The 12601-nt window shown below is 38.5% G+C and overlaps 2 long non-coding RNA genes across 2 annotated transcripts in view; both read right to left on the bottom strand.

Moving 5' to 3' along the window:
• LOC121909468 overlaps nucleotides 1-12601 on the bottom strand; it is a 567936-nt gene that overhangs the window by 142997 nt on the left and 412338 nt on the right. The gene's annotated exons all lie outside the window — the stretch shown is intronic.
• Nucleotides 2794-4095, bottom strand: LOC121909455. The gene is made up of 3 exons (XR_006099435.1): nucleotides 4060-4095; nucleotides 3743-3943; nucleotides 2794-3026 (listed from the first exon to the last, which is right to left on the bottom strand). It is a non-coding gene; the product is annotated as an uncharacterized LOC121909455 (long non-coding RNA).

Raw genomic sequence — 12601 nt, 5'->3', positions numbered from 1 at the left:
GGGACTTTTTGCAAAAAAAATACTGTAGAGCTGTCTGAGTGACAGTCAGACAAGGATGGTAAACAATTTTCTTGACATTTGGCACATTATTTAAAGGAAGCTGTTGACAGTCATTGATATGAATATATATCAATGACTGCCAACAATGATTATCATTTCTCTCATATTCTGCTTTTCTACCTTTCTCTCACATTTCTGCTCCCTATATTCTGTGATCTTTAAATATCATTGCGATCATGTCATGCTGTATTCCAGACCTACCATTGTCTGACCAACCATCTCCCCATCACAATTGTGAGATTCAGGATGTTCAGGATGCTTCAACTGAAAGGCTGTGCTTACACCACCACTGTCTTCATGGGCCTATGTGTAATGAAGAAGCCATATTCTCCCATGCAGGCCTCCGTCTTGCCAGGTTATCGCTTGGATGTAGGTCTGACATATGTTTTGTTTACATCAACCAATATTTCAAGTACAGCACTTCAGAGAACTTACAGTTTTGTTGCCATTACACGCATAAGATCATATCTTAAACAACTCACTCACATTTAAATTAAATGGTTGGTTCAACCAAATTATAAAAAACAAAACAAATCAAAGTCATTCCAATATTTTCAGATTTATAGGTCATAGGTTTGACATATCTGCCACAGAAACTTATGTCAACCCAAAACAATGGAGGTGGATGAAATTTCCCATCAGCACTAGCCAGTAACACACATGACAATCCCACACTGGCTGCCTTATCTTTCCCCTCGTCCAACAGTACTTTCTACTGCCAAAGTAGAGTACAAACAAGTACTTTTCTCACGTCTCTTTAACCTTCTCCAGTTATTATTTGAATAATGGTTGTGTATTTTACCACTATATTGATGTCAAAATGTTTTTTTCACTTTTCTCACTTCTGCATGTATTTCACATTTTGGTAAATCTCCATATCTTTAAACAGTCTTATATAAAATGTTTTTAAAATTATTGTGTTATATTTTCATGCCTTGCTCTTAATGATTCTTCCTTTCTCAGTGGGTTTTATTGGTGTTCATTAGGACACAGTTATACTGCTGTAACCATTACTTCCTTCAGTGATTCATAAAATCTTGCTTTCTGTTCTTTCTGCTCTACTTGACATGTTTCCAGTGTTAAAGTTTCCTATTTTCTTATTTTTTCAGAGACAGACGTATAAGGGATAATCAACAATGAGCTGTGCAGTATCAAAAATAATACATGACATGGGTTATTACTGAGTGTTATTGTTTTTTATATAACTGAATGACTTAAATAATCTTATGAATAATGAATATAAATAATAAGTATTGTTGAGCTGACAGTTCTTGACCTTAGAAATAGTGGTTTGAGAAAATACTCATAACTCAGGAGCCACTTACGTTTTATGGAGCTTTCAACCAGTCTTCATCAGTTGTCATGGAGATGGCTCAGGTTGAATCATTAACGGAGTAGCAGAAAAAGCTTGTGACTGCACCTTGAGTTCAGATTATTTTGTCAAAATAAGTATCACTTATTAATATACGGGGGCAATAAACTGAGCTAACACTATCATTTTCAATCTTGTAAACATGATTTTTTCTCCAACAAGTGGCCCAGTAACAGCTGAAAGCAGAATGGAAACTGGGAAAAGGGTGAGGGAAAACTGTAGAAATAATCTAATCTAATCCTCGCTGTTTCCAGTACTTTGTGGCTTTGTCTTCTGCTTTTGTCTATTGTGTCCTCTCTGTATCTGTCTCCTTCTATCACACACACACACGAACACAGATGTACAGTATGGTATAGCTGTTATCATGAAAAGATTTGCATAAGCATCAAACACCTGCAGGACTGAAAGCAAACTGATGACTGTGACAGAATAGTGTCCTCAGGCCATATGCAGCATGCTGCATCTTCACACACACACACACACACACACACACACACACACACACACACACACACACACACACACAGACACACAGGACTCAGTGAAATGTTCCAGTGTTGAGATGAAGGCGTGTGGCGGATTATTACGACAGGCGGTGAATGAAGATGTTGGGCTGCTCAGCCATGGTACAGCTTCTCCTGCTGACAGCAACACACACCAGACACACTCAGCAGACTGCAGCACTCAGACTGGAATGCCTTGGATAGAGTGTGTAGAATGTGCAGAGCAGAATGTGGAATTTTAGATGGATAGACGGATGAATGGATGGATAAAGAGATAGGTAGATACAAACATACATACATACCCATACACACACCTGGAAACCTGGTATGTGCAGAGACTGTTTTTACTGGTATCTTCAAATAGTCTGCAGACAAGGCTCAATTAACAGTAAAGTCACAGAATAAAAGGGAGAAATAATCCTTGAACTAGTAGTGCTTCTAGTTTCAGTAGGCTAACTGATGGAGAGACATGGACCTAGACTGGTCCCATGCCAGGAAGTGATGCCAGTGACACTGACTGAGAGCCAGAAGGTCCACAGATGTCCCTTAACCTTTCTGCACTCAGTCTGATCTCAGCATTAGAAGTACTGTTCAAAAGACCACTTTCAATGAAACATGTGTGACATGATATTTTGTGCAAATTATTCATATTTTGGTACTTTATACTTTCCTTTCTATAATATTGTTAGAGAGGTGTGTGTTTAGGCTTTTAGTCTCCACCTGCTGAATGCTTTGGAAACAGCATTCAAACACTAAATATAATACAACAGCATGTGAACAAGGAACTCTACAAATGTCCGATGAAAGCAGGACAACATTCATGAAAAACACATACTGATCAGCTTTGGAACATCCTGCTTTCTGTGCTTCTTTGCTGTAATCCGTTTTATTAAATTCCAGTCAGGAGGATCAAAACCAACTAAATATCACTGGGGCTGATTTGAAATGTCATGCTGTAGGTTCTGACAACAGGAACGGTGCCAAGTCATCTAGTGTTTAATCCCATGGACCAACATGGAGGAGGCGAGCTGAGGACCGGGTTAATTGGTATTTTGTGGAAAACAAACACTTCCAGCATCACTGAGGACGCACTGTAAACAAAAGAATAAGAGCATGTTAAAACCAACAAACAACAGAACTGTGGATGTCACTTTGCTGTGATAAAACCAAGGTGGAATAGTTTCCAACAGGATTCAAGCAACACCTGAACTACAGAAAGTGTCACATGGTACAGGGGACATCAGAAGATTTCATAGCTGAACACGTTTACAGAATTACAGAATCCACATTTTGCTGTTCTCCACATGCAAACAAACATAACTACAACAATTATCCCATGCAGGAAGATTTACTGTCACAACAGCAAAGAGGAAGTACAAAAAAGATGCATGATAGAGATTAGAGGAGTAACAGCCTAAATAACAGTTCACCCTCTGGCAGCCACATTGAAGGTCTTTCAGCTCCAGTATCGATGCAGGCTGTGAATAGTTGTGTTTCTGAACATAAAGGATGTTCCTAAATCTGACAGTGATCTTTACCAAAGCACACTTACTGTGTTTTATATATTTCTTTTTTCATTCGATCAGTATTTGGCCTTACAAATCACATACTCTTTATATTACTGCCCAAAATGATCCATAGCAACTGTAAACAGGCCTGAGCTAGGTTATCCATTACAGAAAGTAAGTCTATTTTTACTGACTTTATTGTTAAATGATAATGCAGGTGGAAAATACAGACTTGTGGTGAGTTCATATGATGATGAAATCTGAGAAATGAGCTGTGCATGAATGTTCTTACTACTCACTCACTAATAACTGAGCTTTCAAGCACAGTATATAATAGGAGGGTTGCAGGAGTTAAACTATCGTGATGGGCATCGGTCAGGATACGTATGAAGGAGACCATGAAAACTTGAATTCACTCTCAAGATATTTATTTAATAATGTGGATTGTAGACGTGTATGGGGAAAAGCAAGGGGGGAAAAAGACACACATGGGTCTATATCTGAAAGAAAAGAAACACAAGATTAAATGAACACAGAAAATTATTCTGTCTTTAAAAAGGAAATATTGTTTCAACAAAACTAAGGATAAATCATGGTGCAAAAATAAACTTCTTACCAATTCTGCCGCCCCGTGTAGAAGTGAAAGGATGAACCAACCAACCAATTAGTGAGAAAGAAAAGGGACGGCAGGAAGTCAGGTGATGGAAAAGGAAGTGGAAAAAATAATGCAAAATTAGTGAATCTTTACAACACACAGATACATAGCTCACAATTTAGGTCACAATGACCAAAATGTGAACTTTTGACATGTGTTGACAAATGAGAGTTGAGGTGAAATGAGAATCGGCCGCTAAACAGTGTTGAGCTCTGTTGTTATGGCCATGAACCTTTCCCATTTTTTTTTATTAAATAACTGAAATAATAGTGGGATGCTCCTAAGTGTAAAACCCTGTGAACCAGAAGCCCACCTTTCCCAAAATCAAGTCTATTTTTAAAAAAAAGTACAGTATGCATACCAAAAACAACTTGAGTGTGCTGTTGATGTATACTATTTTCCACAATGTATTACACAAAGGAAATGGATAAGCTGCTCAAATCTGGAAAAAAAGAAAACTAATTATGGATGGTGGTTAAAGAGCCACTTGGGAATCTCAAACAAAAACGAAAAAATCTCTGGATTTTTTTTTCTCCTTTGCTTTCTCTTTGTGAAGTTAATTTGGCAGCAGCATTTAAAGTTACTGTTTGATTGATGTCTATCTGTGCATGTATTGCAACTTTAGTACAAAATTATAAGGAATATATGTATTTTAACTGCAAAACAGAGTACTATGACTATTGGCATATAGTACATACTGCGGACAATATGAATCAGTGGGTAGCTGTGGAATCTGCATAGAAAAACAAAGAACTAGTGCAAGTTGTTTGTATGATTCTTATAAAGAAAATAAAAAGAGGAGGGGGCCCTTGGTAAGGCTTTGTGGTACCCAACTGGAAATGGGCAATGATCAGTAAGGTACACCGGGGTTGAGGTGCCTACTAAGCCAACAAATGAAGAGCTGCATCATTAATAACATAGTCTTATAAAGGTCTTTTCCAGCTCCAGTAAAATATACAAGACACAAAGCATGCTGTGTTTGCTGATGTTCCAAATTTAACCTTAATCAACTCTCAAACATTTAATGGTAGATGGAAAACCCTCAAGTGCGTGTAATAAAAACCTGGCATTGGATCAAACCTGACAGGCAATCTTCTTTAACGCTGTGAATCCCAAATTACAGCCCTGCTACTGAACGTCAGGGTTAATTCCCTCACACAGTGTAATGAAATGATTCCACATGACACCTCCAATTGGCGCCTTTGGAGCTCTGCCCACCAGAGGAGCTCCCTGTCACACAGGCTTTAAAATAGACATGAAATGGAAATGAAATTGGCAGGGCCGAATTCACTCGAAATTCACACGTTTTTGTTGTAAAAATCCCTGCAGCTCTATGATCTTTTGTTATTAATTGTTAATGTGTTGGTGATTGAAAAATAGACATTTGACCCTCCCCCTCCCTCCCAAAAAAAAAAAACTATAAGATAAAATGTTCTCCTTTTTTTTGTCTGAAAACAATTTATCATATACTCATACTTTTATCAAAAAACAACATAATTGTAATATGGAAGTAATATGTAATTGGAGGCTGAGACAGTATATCCAGTAGCTTGCAAGCTGTCATGTTTATGTGGCAAACAATCTGCCATATCCCTGCTCCCCCTCTCTCCATGATACCCCACACCATCCCCCAAAAATCATCCAAATACCCTCCCTCTTCCTGACACCCCTCTCTCCTCAGCTCCCTCCCTCCCACACATCACCCTGTGTCTTTTGTGTTCAGAGCCATCAGACAGATAATGTCACAGGCAGCCAGCCTCATTGGCTCTCTACCTGTGGTTAGACTGAGATCAAATTAATTTACAAGTGCATGATTTTTTTCTCTCTGTTATTGCTGATGCTGATGTTTTCCAATTCTGCTTAAAACTCTACAGAGTGAATTTCTTTGAAAATGCCAGTGACCAGTGCTGGTGTCCCGTCACAGAGATGCAATTAACGTATTAAATATAAGTACAATCTTTCCCTAATCTTAATCAAATATTTTATTTGCCTTTAACCATAGTCTATTTGTCATAACCTAGATTGTTGCCTAACCTGAACCATCATGTAGTTTACATATGCAGGAGGACTTCTAAAATGTTGATGTTGGATGTCAAAATAAAAATGTCGAGAACAGAATTTGGGGTTTTGCCGAATCGTCCAATATTGACAGTGTTGTAGTGATCAACTATATAAACCCTGTCTCATAAAAATAATGCTTAGAAATGTCTTTTTTTTTTGCCTTTTGAATGTACAGTAATAGCTGCCTGGATTACCAGTATGTTCACTGGCAACATTTCTTACAGTTCAGGAAGTGCTACATTCTTTTACCACAAAGGGGCGAGGTCAGGGTGTGTGGTGTATGTACAAAGGCAGGACTTTGAGGTGTTGTTCTTTCACGAGCCACAGTGCTCTTTGACACAGATTCTCCGTGTATGTGGAACTCTATGGGAGGGTGATGGTGATGGAGGGTGCTGTCTAACACATCACTTCAAAATCTGCCATAGTTGTTCATTTGGGTTGAGATCTGGTGGCTGGGAAGGCTATAACATATGATTAACATCATTTTATGGTCAACAAACCACTCAGTGAGTCCCGTGACCTGTATTTAAACCCTGCTGTATGTTTCTGCACTTATTTATTCAGGGTTTTCCTTTCAATTGTGTTAGGGACTGAACAGCAAGGCACAGGACGCTGGGTTTTGTAGTTTCAAAAGGTGCTTTTTTATTTACCCAAAAAGAACATAGCAATTGTGATTAATAACTGAATAGGGCCCTAAAAGAGATCATCAGAACAGAACTCAAACTTGCATAACTTGACTAACCTCAACAGAGACAAAACTGACCTCACTAATGACACATGAGGGGAACATACAGTACCAGTCTGGGAAGCATTGATGTGGGCTCTAATCTGAGGTGCTATTAACTGACAATTTATGTCTGTCACCTAGAAATTATGTTAATATACAACGATGCTGCAACAGCAAATACACTTTACTAGAAATGTAACGCTGTTGAATTACGATCTATAGCGTCAGAGGCATCTTGTACATTCCCCATCCACCCCGACCTCCTCCCTCAAACTTCAAAGCCATATATAAATGTAGCCTTATTCATTCAAAAAAAAAGAAAAGAAAAAAACCATTACTTGTGAACATAATCCAGGCAGCAATATGTTTATCAACACAAAATAATTGGAAAATAGTTTAGATGTATATGAAGATAATTTCTAGGAGACTCTGCAGCAGAGGGAACTCTAGGTCTTTGTGAAGCAGAGATGTTCAATGTTCAATTTATGGAAATGCTCAATTTATGAGCTAAGTCTTTTCATCTACAGGGCCTGACTCTGGCCTTCAAGCTCTCATACAAGACATGTTTTAGGTTCATAGTGCCAGGCTGGAAGATAAGGTGGTAACCTTAGATGGGTAACAACAGCTGCCCGTATTGTTTTCCAATTAGAGTTCATTCTGACACAAAGTGTCCTTTGCTTCTCCCCTTCCTGGTGGCATGACCTGAGCAACTCTATAAGAAGTGATTGTTTTCAATTGAAGTTTTTGGTGCGACTGTATCCATGTGTTCACTGTGCCAAAGGCTTCTCTGACATCAGATATTTGTTCTCAATAAACTTCATATATTCAAGTAGGCATCAGCTGGAGCCTGTGGAGTCTCTTCAACAGTTATTCAACAAGTACAAGATTTTCCCTATCACTTTCCTGAGTCGCTCCTCATGAGAGCCAGTTTCATCATAGCCTTTGATGGTTTTTGTGACTGCACTTGAAGAAACTTTCAAAGTTCTTGAAATTTTCCGGATTGACAAGGCAAACAGTGGCAACTATGAGGAATCTAAAATATGAAAGATATTTTGGTTTGTAGTAAACATTTTTTTGTTTACTACATAATTCCATGTGTTATTTTATAGTTTTGATGTCTTCAGTGTTGTTCTACAGTGTAGACAATAGTAAAAAATAAAGAAAAACCCTTGAATGAATAAGTGTGTTCAAACTTTTTGTCACAATTCCTGCCCCAGTCCTGTGTCTCCTACCTGTTGCCACTTCCCCAGTGGCTCTCTCCCTCTCTCTCCCTGTGTGTCTCTTATTGTATGAGTAGAGACAGGTGTGCTGGAGTCAGAGCAGACCCCCACCAGCTGTACCCCATTTCATAATCAAGACCTCTACTTATACTCAGCCTTGCCAGCTCATAGCCTCTGCACCAGTCTGTCTACACTTCAAGGCACTTCTCCTGCATTTGTCCTGTTATCTTGCCTGTTTTCCTGGGTCCTGCTTCAGAAGCGGGTTTAGTGAAAACTCTGAGTTTGTTCACCCTGAGTTGAGGGAAACTCTGGGTTTTCAATTTCAGAAAGAGAGTTAATTTAAACTTGGGGTCAGTTACCACAGTAACTGACTCTGTGAAGCTAACCTGCTCGCTGGCAGGTTTTCTTCAACAAACCTTGAGTTTCTGTTTGTCTCCTCCCTCTGACAGAGCCAGACTCGCTGTTTCATTTCCTCATGCATTCAGTCCGTATTAAAGCACTTTCATTAGTGGAGGTTTACTATCTGTGAGAATCTAAATCCTGGTTGGATATTAGTTTAGTTACTCAGGACTTTCTAAAGTTACTGCTTTTATGTGCATCAGTCATTTCTTTGAACAGCGTTTTTTTTCTCTCACATTCAGATATTACACAGCGTGAATTCATCCTCAGCTCAGAATAAAACCTCTGCATGTCCTTCTGTGAACTCTGTGCACAAGACAGCTGTCAGTTTGTTAGCGCAGCTCCTGTGCTGAAATCTTTATTGCAAATAATGTGTAATCTCAGTTTAAATTTAAACAATCGGTATGAAGATTCCACTTTATCATCATTAATGAAATGTAAGTCTGCTAAATGATGAATTAATGGACAACACCGAATAAAACTTTATTGTGTTAAAACTTACTGACACTTTACCCGCTTTGACACAGGCTCTTTTTTTTTAAAGATAAAAGATGTGCAACGTCCGCACACACATGCATTCATATCTCTACGTCCACTTGATTAAAATGGAGATTCTGCCTTTTATTTACCTGTTGCCATGGTGACTCGTAGTATCGGGGCTCCATTGATGATGGCTTTTTTTCACGCACGCACTTAACTCAGAGTGAACATACTCAGAGTTGATTGAACTGACTGATCAGCTGTTCTGAAACCGAAAACTGAGTTTCCCATCTTGAGGTTCATCAACTCAGAGTTCAGGGTTAGACTCAGAGTTTGCTGAACCTGCTTTGTGAAACAGGCCCCTGGTCTAACCCTGTCTTCTGTTCTCTGCAGTCACATCTGCTCTGGCTCCAGTCCCTATCACCTGTCCCTTGTCTCATCAGCCCTGCTTCCCTGCCTGGGACGTCCTACCAGCTCCTACCAGCCCAAGTCTCAGCCCCAGGTTTCCAGCTAGCAGTCCTAGCTTCCCAATACCTGCATCTCATTTCCCTCCTTGCAATAAATACCTTGTCCAACCATGTCCCTGTCTCCTCACCTCTGCCCCCACATAACACTTTTGACTGGTACTATATATACTGGCAGGTCAAACCATTTAACAAAAACGAGGGGTGGACAAAACACAATAACTAAATTAATGACAAACACTACATAGACAGTTTGTGTCTAACTCAATATTAATATCTAACCACAATAATTGTAAATAAGATTTACAAATTTAACTGCAAAATAAACAAACACAAACAAAAGGCTCTCTCCCTCCCAGATCCTGCTTGCTGTTGTAGGAGGTTGGTATAGTCCAGGCCCCAGGTGCAGGTATATAAGAGTAATTAAAGCATCAGCCAATCTTTCACATGATGAAGGCCAGACATCCCCTGGATCAACCACAGTAACTCATAGATCACCCTTTATAAACCATTATATTATTTTATTACTTTGTGTGATTGACAATTATTTGAAAGTCACATTCAATTTACTAAGGTAAGTTGAATGTGACTTTCAACATTCAACATTCAACTTATTAAGGTAAGTTGACTCAAAGTTTGAATCAACCACCTCCTGTTTTGTTTTTGGTTTTATTTTTGTGTGCTGTGAGTTTGATTCCACAGAAATATCTTGGCCTTACAGAAACCAGAAATATTTATCTTTTCAAGAGGAAGCTCTTATCTGATGGTGACTTTGCATCACACGCTGACAATTAGAGAGTAGGGATGTGCAGAGAGCCCAGTATTTGTATTTTTATATCTATATTTGTTGAGGCAGTAAAATTAAAAATCCTGTTTTTGTTTTTATTATGCTTTTAATTTTAGAAAATTAAAGTGTTACAATAAGTGTTCATGAATAAACTACCTTACAAAGGAGTTCCCCACACTGGGTCTCGAACTGGAGTCTCAACAGATTATGGAGAGTCCCTTGGGAGCACTTCACTTGTGTCAGTAGCTCAGCTTTATCTCTGGGGAACATCCCCAACTCCAGGAGTGATGTCCAAATAAGGAAATGTGCATCATGTAGCAGGTGGATGTGACTCCCCTCGTTGAGACCTGCTGATAGACGTAACAGCTGAGCAGAGGAGAGACACTGAGATAGTGATGTAACCGACCTGCAAGCTGGTATTTGACTTTGGGTTTTTATTCTTCCAAAAACCAAATAATTTTTAAGATATTAATATATAGAATAAATATCAATAATACATATTTGTAAAAAACACACTATTTGTGCTTTTTCAAATAACATATTCATATTCAGGCACACCCCTATTAGAGAGCATCACTGACCACAAAGCTGTCAAACTTCATTGCTTTGATCGTTTTAGTACATGCCTGTCTCAATAAAACAGCACATCACTGTATTTTTACAATTACCATATTACTGTGTGTGTGTGTGTAGAATAATTCCCTCATATCATTCCCATAATTATTTCGATCTTAGCATGATTGTAGAAAACGGGTCTTTGATATATAGGTATATGATATTTTTCTAATGATAAATCTATTTATCAAAGTAAAACAAATGCTGTCAAGACTGCGTGGAATTCAGAAACTGGTTTATGTGGTTCTCTGCATGTGATTTTTTTAATTTAGTACTAAAAATGGTAATAATTGGTGAACTTTGCATTAAGGATGGTTTCACAATTTTCAAGTCTGTCCTAAAACAACAGTCAGCCAAATGAGTCAAATCAAGTAGATATCTTTCAACTTTAGTCTTTTTAGTGCCAAAGTCCCTCTTTTTGTTACTATACTTCCACCGCAGCTCAACAGGGAAACACTGTCCGAGGAAACACAAAGAGGGAATTTTATGCTAAAAAGACTGTAAATGTGTCAGATATCCACTTGATATGACTAACTCAGACTGATGAAGCCTCATATAAGCTTTACATCAACTTTTAAATGCATTTTTGCTCAAAATGACTGGACACACTGTGGATTTTGTCCTCCATCACTTGCATTGAAAGCACATTTGAAGGATCTTTTAATATCCAGTATGAACAGGAGGAATGATTACAGTGAGGAAAACCTCTTTCACTGTCCATATGGACACCTGACTGCTGTTTTGTAACACTCTTGAAAAATTGTGAACCTGTCCTCTAAGATTATTATGTCAAACATCACCCAATTTCCAAATTAACTAACTGACCCTAATGTGAAAGCATTTTCTACTAATAGAACTCCTTATTTTGTGGTCTTTTGTTAATGTTCCACTTTCCGTTCCTTCCTTTGATGTCAGCAACTCACTAGAGGAGCTGTGCATTTCACTTCAGTTATTCCAATAATGGCAATATGGCATTCATGTTTAGAAGAAGCTGCACTTGCTGAGTACATATTATGACATGATTTGTAACAACCCTATCACCAGAATTAGGTTCAATGTTTTTATAACGTGCAATGCTTTGATTCGTACATTCTACAGTATCTGCATGTGGCAACTATGTCCATGTTAAAGTGAGAGAGAAATTGTGGTTATGGCAAATAAACTTTGATTAAAGTACAGTTAGGCAACTACAACATTTGGTTAAGGTAAAGGAAATGCAAATGTTAACTCTTGTGACAGGATGCAAAGTCCAGTCTCCCCTCACCCCCCATCCCCCGACCTCCTTAATGGGCCATACCATCAGAAATGATTCCCCAAACTTTCCAAAACCATTAATATGAGAAAGTAAACAGGGTTTGAACTTCCCTTTAGCTCTATTTTTCATTCTTTACACAACTATTTCTGTCACTTTTCGCACATACAAACAACTGCAACACCATGAATGCCTTCTAGGAGAGGCAGTCTGAAAATGTGCACCATTATCTCTGTGTCTAAATGACTATCATGTTTCATCTCTCTCTATGACGGATGGCTGTTTAGGACAGCTATAACCACATTTGCCTTGTGACTTGGTTGAATGACATGTTATACAAAGTCATTTTTATCCGGCATAACCCAGCCTTTACTTTCAGCGTAACTACATAAAAGTCATACTACTTCCTTCTATGGCACTGAATGTTGGCATTAGACCTGCAGAATCCAATTTAAATGCAAACAATGACTAAGCCAGGCAGCTCACTACCCACAAATG

This window comes from Thunnus maccoyii, chromosome 12 (assembly GCF_910596095.1).
Source record: "Thunnus maccoyii chromosome 12, fThuMac1.1, whole genome shotgun sequence".
NCBI lineage: Eukaryota > Metazoa > Chordata > Actinopteri > Scombriformes > Scombridae > Thunnus > Thunnus maccoyii.
This window is presented reverse-complemented; position numbering and strand designations above follow the sequence as displayed.